Source organism: Centruroides sculpturatus, unplaced genomic scaffold (assembly GCF_000671375.1).
Source record: "Centruroides sculpturatus isolate CEXI.00-Female unplaced genomic scaffold, Cexi_2.0 scaffold857, whole genome shotgun sequence".
In the NCBI taxonomy this organism is placed as follows: domain Eukaryota; kingdom Metazoa; phylum Arthropoda; class Arachnida; order Scorpiones; family Buthidae; genus Centruroides; species Centruroides sculpturatus.
In genome coordinates this window covers 10,588-23,262 of record NW_019385135.1, presented here as the reverse complement: position 1 = coordinate 23,262, position 12,675 = coordinate 10,588, and the positions used below count along the sequence as shown (strand labels likewise).

Below are 12,675 nucleotides of genomic sequence, written 5' to 3'. Positions count from 1 at the left end.
ATATATCAGTTCTCCCGATTTATGACAGTCTCCCCCGTCGTGGGTGACGACACTATTGACATCTTATGGCGAATTCAACACTTATTGGTCAAGAGATGTCTGGCCAGTGCACTAAACGCGTCATCACCTGGGGAGATGACTGACCATTTTTGGTAAGGTTTCTCACCGTACGGTTGACCCTAGTAGGTGACCTTTTGTCCACTCTTCACGCAGGAACAAATGTTGGTGTCTGCGGTTTAGCCAATTAGTAAAATATTGTAATAGAGTAGTCTCCTGGGGAGAGGGGATTTCTTCCGCTGTCGCCTTGGACGACTTCGTCCGTCAAGAAGGTGATCTCCAGTAACTACGCGCTTCATTGTCCGGGGTCTATTCCTCGGGCAACGGGGTGATAACGGGAGAAATAACGGAAATAATGATGAAAGAAACATACAACTTTGTTCCGTAGTTAATTAAAATTCTCATAAGAGAGTCAAATTTTCACACTACTTTAAATACATTCAAGCCGGCAGGAGGGAGAAGTGTGTAGAGGCCAAGCGTGTTAATTTAATTATGAAATCTAGAAAATTAATTTACATAATTTCAAGTACGTGAAAAGAGGGAGGGAACCTAGGGAAAAAGATAACTAGGTAGAAAAAAGGTAACAGGAAACCTACTTTACCTTACGGAATAAAGGTAAAGTAAGGCTTGAAAGTTTTAGATCTAGACCCCTTGTTTCTAAACTTATGTGTATGCGTTGCGTGTGTTCACAAAAAAGAAAATCTCTGTTCTAATTTAGTTTACCATTCGTATTCATAAGTTGCCATAAACGTAAATAGAAGAATAGAATAAATAAATAGAATGTTCTGTGAAACGAAATAGGCAATGGTGGGATTAAAAAACTGTGTCGGAATTACAGTAGAGCCTCGATTATCCGACGCCCGATTAACCGACACCTCGGTTAACCGACCGTCCTAGTCGGCAAATTTCAAATGTCCGCTAGTGATGTGGCGCTACAGTATTTGGCTATGTCTTGGCTACTTTAATATTATTTTTACGCGTTTTAGCTGGCAACACTCATTCGACCATGAAAGGGAGCCAGTATTTAAACGAGGCTTAATTTTTTAATTTTTAACGATACAATAGCGACGATTATTATTTTAAAAAATTTTTGTTGGGCTTAACATCGATGAAAATTCAACGCGAAGTAGGTTAATAGCGATATACTAATACACTAATTACATGGGATATAATAATATACTACACTAGTAATGGATTTTTTCATACTTTTCGGTTATCCGACTTTTCAATTGTCCGACCAACCCCAGTCCCCAATTGAGTCGGATAATCGAGGCTCTACTGTACGTACGGTGAAAGTTCGTGAAAGTTTAATACGTTGATTGAAACTATTAAACAATTAGAAACAGCATGAAGATAATGGTGAACGGATATTACTTGTTCAACTAAAAGAGTTAATATAATTGAAAATAACTAAAGAAGAGAAACCTAGTATAATTTAATGTAGAGATGAACGAAGAAAGAAATTTAGAGAATGCACAGCAGAAAATCGGGCGAAGTGTTTGACACGCAGTAAAAAAGTACTAAGAGAATAAGTTAATTTTTGGTCAATTATGACTTTTGAGAGGAAAAAAATAGAGCCAGAAGTATATGTATGTTAAAAATACATGTCGAAATAAATACCGGTACACCAGACTCTTTAGTTGCAATTTTTCGGTTACTGATCAATACGACTTGTATCGATAGCTTTTAGTATAAAGAAATTCCGACGTTGCTAGTGTTAACGTGTCCGTAATAATAAAGAAAGCAATGGTTTTGATAACTGACTGAGAAGATCTTTCCTTGAAATGTAAGGAAAATACAAGGAAACAAATGAATAATATTGTACGACTCGTATGTATCGGGTGTGTTACTTGATTAGAAGATAAAGGCGTAGTAAAAACACTGAACATATTTTAATTACAACAACTAGGCAGCCATATTCTCTCTTCTCTTTCACAAAACCACTAGTGCCCTTTCTTTTTTTCATCCCCTGGAGAGATTTTTAAAAAATTTCTTACGAATATAAAACAGGCTAGAAAACGGATAAACTGTCTACTGTAAAGGTGATAAACTTGTAATATGAGAAAATGCACGCGAGGATGGTAAACGTAAAGAAAAAGTGTGCCAACATCATATTTCTATAGAAGTAAGTATAACACATTAAAGAAACAAAATACAAGGAGTCCTTAGTTGCAATATAAATGGATGTAAGAAGAAATGTGAAGTAGATTATTGGAAAATTGTGAGAAATTGTGTTGGATGGAAACTTGGCTGTATGAAATGGATATTAAGCAACCATTATCAGATATAAGTAATGTATATGATTTTCAAATGAAATCATGTGAAACCGTTACCGGTGTATTTGAAAAAAGGGATTAAAAAATGGAATTATATTGATAACAGAAAAAGAAATGAAAGTTGTTGTGATTATATTGAGGATTTAGTTATTCGAAGAAAGTTGGAAACATAAAAAGTTCATTTTTCTTTATATTGAATTAGATGTTTATGATATTTTGTTTATAAGAGTACTTTTTTATTTTCATCTAAATTACTTGTTCTATTTTTGTCACAACTGACATGTGTAGAAACACACTAATATCTGCAAGAGTATAACGCTTCACGAATACAAGTAATAAATAGTTTTAATATTACCACGTACAATTTATAAATACAAAAGTTTACTTAATTCTATACAGTTCTGTGTTTTTATGTCGTTCATATTCTCTATTTCATACTCAGTAGTGGCCCATTTCTCGCTTCAAAACTCAGTAAAATTTGAAAACTCTGATACATTACCCGTAAAAAATTCGTTACACGTTTTCATGTTTTGATAAGTGATTCCTTTCAGTTTCAACAACGAAGAAAATACGGAATGCAACGACTTTGCTAGCTACAAAAAGATAAATTATATAAAATTTAAAGACATTTTTTAGTATACTACGTGATTTTTTTAACAGAAATTTAACGCCTAATTTAATTTACTTAAGAACTTACTTTAAAGAGAAATCTCTTGGTAAGGAAATAGCATCCTCCCAAAGAAAGACCCAATGCCACTTTTCCAAATCGTTTCATGAAAGCTACAATCTAGATTAGACACAATTATATATTGAATTTAAATCTATAAATAAAGTAACTGACTTATTTGAAACATATTAAAACACCGTGTTAACGCTTTACCTTCAACTTGAATTCCAGATTCAGATGGCAACCAGCAAATTGTCTTATATCTTGAAAAGTGTTTTCCATCTGCATGTGTATATTAAATTTGATTAGATTTGCTATATAACATTACTTTCAGCGTNATAAAAAATCATACTTTCTGAAAATATATTTTCTCATTCAACCTGACAATATATTGTCAATCTGATGTAACCCTGTTGATTTTTCATCTGCTGATATATCGGCAGGCATTTTCAATTTGAGTTTTATTGAAAACGACATTGCTCACAGATGTGCCACTTTTCTCGATTGTTTACTTTTTTCTTTTATGTACATCAGTGTTTTTCAACCTGTGGGTAGCAACCCCCACAGTAGTCGCAAAGTTTTACACAGGGGGTCGCAGGTAAAAGAAAAAGACAAGTGTTTGTAGGTCCTACACTACAAAAAAAAAAACTAGAATTTCAGTGAGAAGGCTGTGCCTGTTTATTTTACAGTACAATTGGTTTTTCGATCGATATTTAAAGAAAGAAAATTAAATACGTAGTTTTTAAAATCACTGATATAGTTTTAATATGGCCCTGGGGGGTCGCCAGAATTTTTTAATTTGTAAAGGTATTCATGAAGGTTGAAAAACACTGCGTTAGAGGACTTGATTTGAACAGAAAAAGAATGGAGATTACGGAGTTTTCCAGGTTTCTTTATGTTTGTAACACCTAAATAGAGGCCAGTTTTCCATAAAAGTCATCCCGAAAGAAATTCCTCTCGGAAGATGGCCCGCGTGTCCCCGTAACCAAATAAATCATTCCAGAGTCACGTCAAATCAAAATGTAATGACGTTCTAATTGCAAATACTTATTACATAAATTCATTATCCATGGAAGAATATTTATTACTGGAACATATGAATGACCATTAATTAATTAAAGGAAATATTAAACATTTTCTTCATTAATTTATTAATATATTAAACATGACATCTCAAACATAAATAATCACCGTATACCAATATAAACATTATATTTGAAGCTTTTAATTTATTTTCCAAAAACGAAATATACATTAGAACTGCGAACAATTTTTGTTAAGTTATGAGAATATATTGAAATTTCGGTCTACTTTTCTGTGTTTAAAAAAATGTTTTCAAAAGTTCGATTTAATAACGCCAGTAATATTAGATATTAGAACAATAATGTAAATTGTATTTGAATATAGAGAGTTTAAAGATACTTTTAAGAAATAATTAATAAAAATAATATTAGAATTTTTTTCTTAGAAATGATGTATATTTGAGAATATTTGAAAACATATCGCGATTAAAAATAATGCTAACTTAATTAATCTGAATAGCGGGATGTTAATAGATGACGTTTGAAATGACATCATATATAAGATGTTACGCATGCAGGATAATTATTCTTGTGCTTGTTTCCGATGAATGTAAATTATTGATGTGGGTTCAATCGAAAACCGTACATGTTGTAATTTATTTATTTTATATCTTTGTTATACATTTTAAATGTAAATTTACCGAACGATTTTATGCTTTGTAGACTGAAGAGGAATCGGCAAGAGTTTGATCCCTAATGCATATAAATAAAACATTTAAGAATTAATTGTTTCTGAGTAATTCTTGAACTCCAGTAAACGTTGATTTTGAAAGACGTAACAATTTATTTTATTGGTCCAAAGAACCCCTTTTACGTGGTTAGAAAAGTAACCGGAATAATTAAAATGTTGGCCCTGTCGTTACCAGAGTCGACAGGACCAATTAATTTAAGAACGATTACTAGAACGGTCAATATCTCTGAGAGAAATAGAATTAAATATGTTCTTTGCTGTATTTTGTGCTTAAAATGTGAAGAATTTAAGAGATAAAATGTTATGGATTAATCTACGATTTAGATGCAGTTACATTGTAAGCAGAGGTNATTTAATTTACTTAAGAACTTACTTTAAAGAGAAATCTCTTGGTAAGAAAATAGCATCCTCCGAAAGAAAGACCCAATGCCACTTTTCCAAATCGTTTCATGAAAGCTACAATCTAGATTAGAATTGTGATTAGACACAATTATATATTGAATTTAAATCTATAACTAACTTATTTGAAACATATTAAAACACCGTGTTAACGCTTTACCTTCAACTTGAATTCCAGATTCAGATGGCATCCAGCAAATTGTCTTATATCTTGAAAAGTGTTTTCCATCTGCATGTGTTTATTAAATTTGATTAGATTTGCTATATAACATTACTTTCAACGTTCACGATGACATTCATAAATATGAAATTACTTACCTTAAATGTCAGACAAGATAAAAGGAATCCATATGCGAGATTAACGAAAGATAAAGTTATTGCCAGTCCTAAGATAATATATTGAAAGGATATACTCAAATTTACATAAAGATAAATATAATAACATATACTTGTTCCTAAAGTGAGACATAAGTAAATAACAACGAACAAACAATTGATTTTGTTGTTTAATTGTGAAACAAAATTCCACAATTGTTCGTGATTGTTCATGAATTTTTGCAGTTCCAGTTTCAAGTTCGTATCTCTTCCTCTTATTACAGATAATTCATTGGATAGTTGTTGAAATTCTAGTAACGCCACAAATAAAAAACCTCCTACAGACGTCAGAATACACGCGATTACTCCAATGAAATAAAGTAACCACGTTCCTAAGTGCAAACTACAAAATAAAGCTTCTGTCTTTGAATATCTTTGTTTGTAGTATAAAGGATATAATAAAAAATAATTTATCATCATCATCCAACTGTTCACCATTGTTACGAATACAAACACAAGTAAATTTAAATCGTTTATTATATCGGGTACTTTTTCGTTACGAAAAATTACGTTTCTTAATTTCAAGTTTAAAGAAATTTTGTTCTTTTTTAGAAAAGTAATCATCGAAGCCGCGAAGTAAGTCAAATTCACAGATAAAATTTTAAACACGATTGTTGAATCTCCTTCAATTGTATAACCTCCAATGCAAGGTGCGAATTCACTCAATTCTGGAATCGTGTGCCATAAGTTTAAAATGAAAACGCCCCAGCTAAAAACTTCGATTATACGAAAATAAATCGAAATTACTATTGCTTTTGTAGGTGAAAATGATTCAAAACATTGGCAATTACACGGGATGTGCGGTTCTAATGCAAGAATTAAACGTACAGTACATTGTTTAATGGCCTCATCAGACAAGACAGACAAATCCCGTCTTCTTCTGTGTTCGAAGACATTTCGAGAAATAATCAGACCGTGGTGAAATTTAGTGATTAGATATTTGAAATCAATAATTTCTTAATTATTTTATGCATTTTAATTTGGTTTGAAATGCGTTATAGAAAATTGGATTACTCTATGTTTGAGTTTACGATGTTTACATGAATTAATCCTTCATTAGCATACATAATTAAGAAACGAGTAATTAAATTAAATTTATTTCAGTTTGTCTTTTGTTTTTTTCTTCAGAAATTTCATAATGTGTATTATCGAGAATATTGATTAATTAATATTTATATTCTTGCTTGAACGAATATTTCTTAAACTAATTTAAATAAATAAATAAAAACTGATATGAAGTGTATTTGAGGAAAAATTTATTTTTTATTTTCTTTTAGTGATATTCAATTAGTTGTGAAAAATATTCTAAACATAAAGTGTAAAGTAAAATAAATAAGAAATTGAAAATAACACAACACAGGGTAGTGAGAATTGTGAGAACTCACGGTGTTCAGATAGGGTCTTGTCCCAAACTCCTGACACTTCATATGAAACTCGAAGTCTGCAATGGCTATAAATTCAATAAGACCGAGAGATCATAAAAACTTCTGTTTATGTCAAGATTCTTGACACCAGTTAGGATAGAAAGTAAAACGTCCTAACTCGTGTAAAAGTGTCTAGTAATAAGGGTTGAGTCTGTCAATAGAGTGACCGGAATGTAAATGAATCGAAGTCGAACTTTGATTAATTAACAAAAGAAAATTTAATAAATATTAAGATTATTATACAAACGTTAGTACGAATACAGTATGACGTCTGATTATTTAAATTTCACAACGAGTGGCAAAAAGAGAGTTTACTATAAGATAATTTTTTATATAATACCTCTATATGTCTGTTGAGTTTCTTTCCTAATGCGGTCTTCATCTTTTTTCGTCTAATCGTTAGAGCAGTGTTTTTCAACCTGTGGGTCGCGACCCCCAGGGGGGGTCGCAAAGCCTTACACGGGGGGTGGCGGGTTAAAGAAAAAGACAAGTGTTTGTAAGTCCTACACTACAATAAAAAAAAAAAAAACTAGAATTTCAGTGAGAAGGCTGTGCCTGTTTATTTTACAGTACAATTGGTTTTTCGATCGATATTTAAAGAAAGAAAATTAAATACGTAGTTTTTAAAATCACTGATATAGTTTTAATATGGCCCTGGGGGGTCGCCAGAATTTTTTAATTTGTAAAGGTATTCATGAAGGTTGAAAAACACTGCGTTAGAGGACTTGATTTGAACAGAAAAAGAATGGAGATTACGGAGTTTTCCAGGTTTCTTTATGTTTGTAACACCTAAATAGAGGCCAGTTTTCCATAAAAGTCATCCCGAAAGAAATTCCTCTCGGAAGATGGCCCGCGTGTCCCCGTAACCAAATAAATCATTCCAGAGTCACGTCAAATCAAAATGTAATGACGTTCTAATTGCAAATACTTATTACATAAATTCATTATCCATGGAAGAATATTTATTACTGGAACATATGAATGACCATTAATTAATTAAAGGAAATATTAAACATTTTCTTCATTAATTTATTAATATATTAAACATGACATCTCAAACATAAATAATCACCGTATACCAATATAAACATTATATTTGAAGCTTTTAATTTATTTTCCAAAAACGAAATATACATTAGAACTGCGAACAATTTTTGTTAAGTTATGAGAATATATTGAAATTTCGGTCTACTTTTCTGTGTTTAAAAAAATGTTTTCAAAAGTTCGATTTAATAACGCCAGTAATATTAGATATTAGAACAATAATGTAAATTGTATTTGAATATAGAGAGTTTAAAGATACTTTTAAGAAATAATTAATAAAAATAATATTAGAATTTTCTTCTTAGAAATGATGTATATTTGAGAATATTTGAAAACATATCGCGATTAAAAATAATGCTAACTTAATTAATCTGAATAGCGGGATGTTAATAGATGACGTTTGAAATGACATCATATATAAGATGTTACGCATGCAGGATAATTATTCTTGTGCTTGTTTCCGATGAATGTAAATTATTGATGTGGGTTCAATCGAAAACCGTACATGTTGTAATTTATTTATTTTATATCTTTGTTATACATTTTAAATGTAAATTTACCGAACGATTTTATGCTTTGTAGACTGAAGAGGAATCGGCAAGAGTTTGATCCCTAATGCATATAAATAAAACATTTAAGAATTAATTGTTTCTGAGTAATTCTTGAACTCCAGTAAACGTTGATTTTGAAAGACGTAACAATTTATTTTATTGGTCCAAAGAACCCCTTTTACGTGGTTAGAAAAGTAACCGGAATAATTAAAATGTTGGCCCTGTCGTTACCAGAGTCGACAGGACCAATTAATTTAAGAACGATTACTAGAACGGTCAATATCTCTGAGAGAAATAGAATTAAATATGTTCTTTGCTGTATTTTGTGCTTAAAATGTGAAGAATTTAAGAGATAAAATGTTATGGATTAATCTACGATTTAGATGCAGTTACATTGTAAGCAGAGGTGTTGCATTTATCTTCTTTCCCACCTAAAATATCACGGACTTGTAAGAGCATGTCAAATATAGTGTAAAAGCTTTGGAACATCTGAAAGTATATAAATTATATTTCTATTTATGTTATTATCAGAATGCTCATAATAATTATTATCCCAGTGCGATGGATTATGTATTATGTTTACCTTAACGGGAGAATCTTTTGACATTATAAAGCAGTCTCCACAATTGATTCCGATTTCTTCATCACGAAATTTCTTCATGAAATTCAACATCTGTACAAATATATTCTGTTTAATAAGAGTTTTCTATAACGAACCTCAATTGTCTTACTTTTAATTTATCCTCTAAACGTCGAGAGTAAGCTCCCAATCTTCTGATTTCTTGAAATGAATCATAACCCTAAGCAATATATTATTATTATTTTATGTAATATCAATGAAATATATTTAGGAAATGCTACCACAAATTATATTTATATAATTGTTTGCACGTTGTACTGTACAGTACATACGTGTTACTAAGCAGATGAGTGATATCATTAAATAATAAATTTTAAGATAGTTCTTCCTGTTTTCCATCATCACAAATTTACAATTAGATATATTCTTTGTGTCATCTCTAATAAACATTTCACTCAGTAACGAATAATTTATTTAATTATTAATTTCGATTATATTTAATACAGTTATTATATTAGTAAGTAGCATATTCGTTATAAAAGACCTCGTTTCTTATCTGTTGTAATTAAGAAACACATTATAAATGATACTTACCGATGCTGCTAGTCTTGAAACTGCAAATGCCAAAAACGTCAAGCTTACAGTTAACAAAATTGTAACAGCTATGCCCATTGTGTACAGATTAGTGATAACTATCCGGAATAAAATAGAATAGAAACAAATTGACACAATTGTAATGCTCATTCCGTAAAAAAAGAGAAAGTACTCATTTTTCTTCTCATTAAAATCGTCTAGAAAATCGCAAAGTTCTGTATGTTTGGCTATTAAACTATCAATTTCTTGTTTGGGACAATCAACTTCTGCAAATTGTAACTCGATTGACAGCGCATCGAATCTTCCTTTGACAGCGAAACACGTTACGGAAAACACTATTAATGTAACTAACACAATGCTACACTCGTATATTACGCATGTGTTTAGAAAAACGCTGCAGATTACACTACGCCAATAACCACTAACTTCTTCGATTTTCACACTGGACAGTACCGAAATCGTAATTGTCATGATGGTAGCCACGATGAAAAATGCGCTACCAACCCAAATGTGAATTATTTTCTGATATCTCAATAGTTTTTCTCTTTCGCCTGCGTAACTCGACAGCTTTTGGTTAAGCGGTATTTTCTGATTTATTCCGGCTTTGTGAAGGACAGCACTAAAAAATGCAATTGACAAAATTACGGATCTAACAAAGGGCATGCTTTGTTTTTCGGTCAAGCTGTGTGTCGCACTACACCCGATTGGTTTATCTGCTGGGAAAAGCTGAATAATTAATAGAATGAAGTGTGCTATGTATATACCTTGCACGAATAAAATGTAAATTCGCATAGCCTTAGACTTGTTGTTGTGTGGCCTGCATTTGCAAGGCTCGAAAAATAAGCCGCCAAATATGTAGGATAGAGACATAGACGGTAAGAGGAAACAATATAAACAGCCGTCTTCCATGCTGAATGGTATCGATTAAATGCTGATTTTCTTATTGATCGAATTTGTTGTAGCTCTTAATGCAACAATATAATATTACGTAAATAATATTGATATTTGACTGATCAATGTTGAAGCTATTTTAAATTAGCTAATAAATTATGCGGAGATTTACCAGCAGTTAACTTAGACAATGAATTTTAGAAATTGTGAAAATATTTATATTTAATTAAATACGTAAATAAATAAAATGTTTTTACTATTATAAGTTATATTTCTGTTTGTTAATATTAATTAATTATAATATGAATGAATAAGTTATCAATAAATTTCTTAATTTTTACAAAATTCTAGAAACGAGTTGCTTAACTTTCTCGACCACATTTAGAACTGCATGTGTGGTGTTATCATATTTTATTACTTAAAACCTTTTATATTTTTAACTGTAATAAAATATCTTAAAGATTATCAAAATATTAAAATACCATAATTTTCAACGCAGATTGAGTTTTATAAAAAAATATGTAAATGCTAATAACGAGTAAAATCGTCATTAATACCGACCCTACTAAACATATTGAATACACAATCTCCTTTATCTCCTCACCCTTCAACCTTTTACCACGAAAATGAAGCTGCGCCAAACCTTCTAAAAATGGTTTCAACTTCAACCTTCAACTTCAAAAAATTTTGACAAAATGCACGGAAGTTATTAAGCTTCAAATTAGGTGAACAGTCATTCCACCCTTACACACTCAAACACACACTCACTAAAAATTACCCCGAATTTGTTTGCATTTGTTCATGTTTTAAGGTGTCCTAAGTCCAAAAATGCAAATGTGTGTTGAGGGGGATCATTTTTTGACCGATCACCGTAGCTTCTGTTATATATAACAGCCGTGAAAGTAAAAATTAAATAGCATTTTCGTTAGTCATTTACTACTTAACCGAAAGAGCATGGATTATCAATAATATCAACTACAATACATTTTACTTATATAATAAGAGTGTAATATAAATCAATATAATTGCCCGTGTTTTTTCTGTTACCTATATTCTTTAAAATCTATATTTCTAACGTTATATATTTACAGCCCTGTAAATGAAACCTCATAAGCAGAAGAAGTTTAAGGATTTATTCCTTACGTGTGCAAGGAATGTTTACAATTGTCTTGGTTATTCAGATTTTTGCCGTAGAAGATCAGAATAATAATATGTTACAGTATATTCAAAATATGGGAAGCGTAGGACAGGAGGCCCCGATTAACTATGAACTATCGATGCAAACCGAAAATCATGTTATTTCAATTCAAAAATTTTTTTTGAAAGGGGTTAGACAGATGATCGATACGACTTTATTGCTCATTGCTTTAATCATGTTTTTCGTGTGTGGGGGATAAAGAATCTGTCCAATATCGATTGCTTTTCTTATTTCTTCAGGATTTTTCGGAAGTAATTAATAGTATTGTAATTGTAGAGATCCCCAACCCCATTAACCTTATTCTTGTTTGGATGCCACTTGGATTATCGTTGTTCTGACATCCTCCCACTACTTCAAAAGATCTTTAGTAGCAGAGGTCGACATTGGTCGTCTTTCGTCTTCCTCTTTTTTCAAAAGAAAACACATCTCGCCGAGTTTCTTGGTATTCTTCATTTGAGAGTTCTCGGAGTTCTTCTGTAGTCAGATCAGTTTCCATTATGGGCTCTAAAATGCTCTTTATTTCTCAGGTGTGATTTTCATCATTCCTTTAGCATCTTGAGACTTCTTTATATATTTTTTATAGCTAAGATTGTGCCTACTGTAGACCTGTTCGAGCCATACTGTCTAGAAACATCAATATTTTTAATATTTATTTTCAATATATCTTCTGATTTCTAACCAAGACGTTGTGGTCGCAAGGCCAGTTGTATCCCTCCTGTAACACTGTCCTGAGTAGATTCGTCCTATGTTGAGTGTATTGGTTGCAGTCGAATATGAGATGCTGTGCGTCTTGTTGCGAAGTCCCATTGCACTGACAATACGGGAAGTTCCTGTGCCCAAATCTGT

The 12,675-nt window shown here is 31.4% G+C and overlaps 1 long non-coding RNA gene across 1 annotated transcript; it reads right to left on the bottom strand.

Moving 5' to 3' along the window:
- Nucleotides 1-2,864: 2,864 nt before the first annotated feature.
- Nucleotides 2,865-3,274, bottom strand: LOC111635272. Its single transcript, XR_002758351.1, has 3 exons — nucleotides 3,214-3,274; nucleotides 3,031-3,120; nucleotides 2,865-2,926 (listed from the first exon to the last, which is right to left on the bottom strand). It is a non-coding gene; the product is annotated as an uncharacterized LOC111635272 (long non-coding RNA).
- Nucleotides 3,275-12,675: the final 9,401 nt, after the last annotated feature.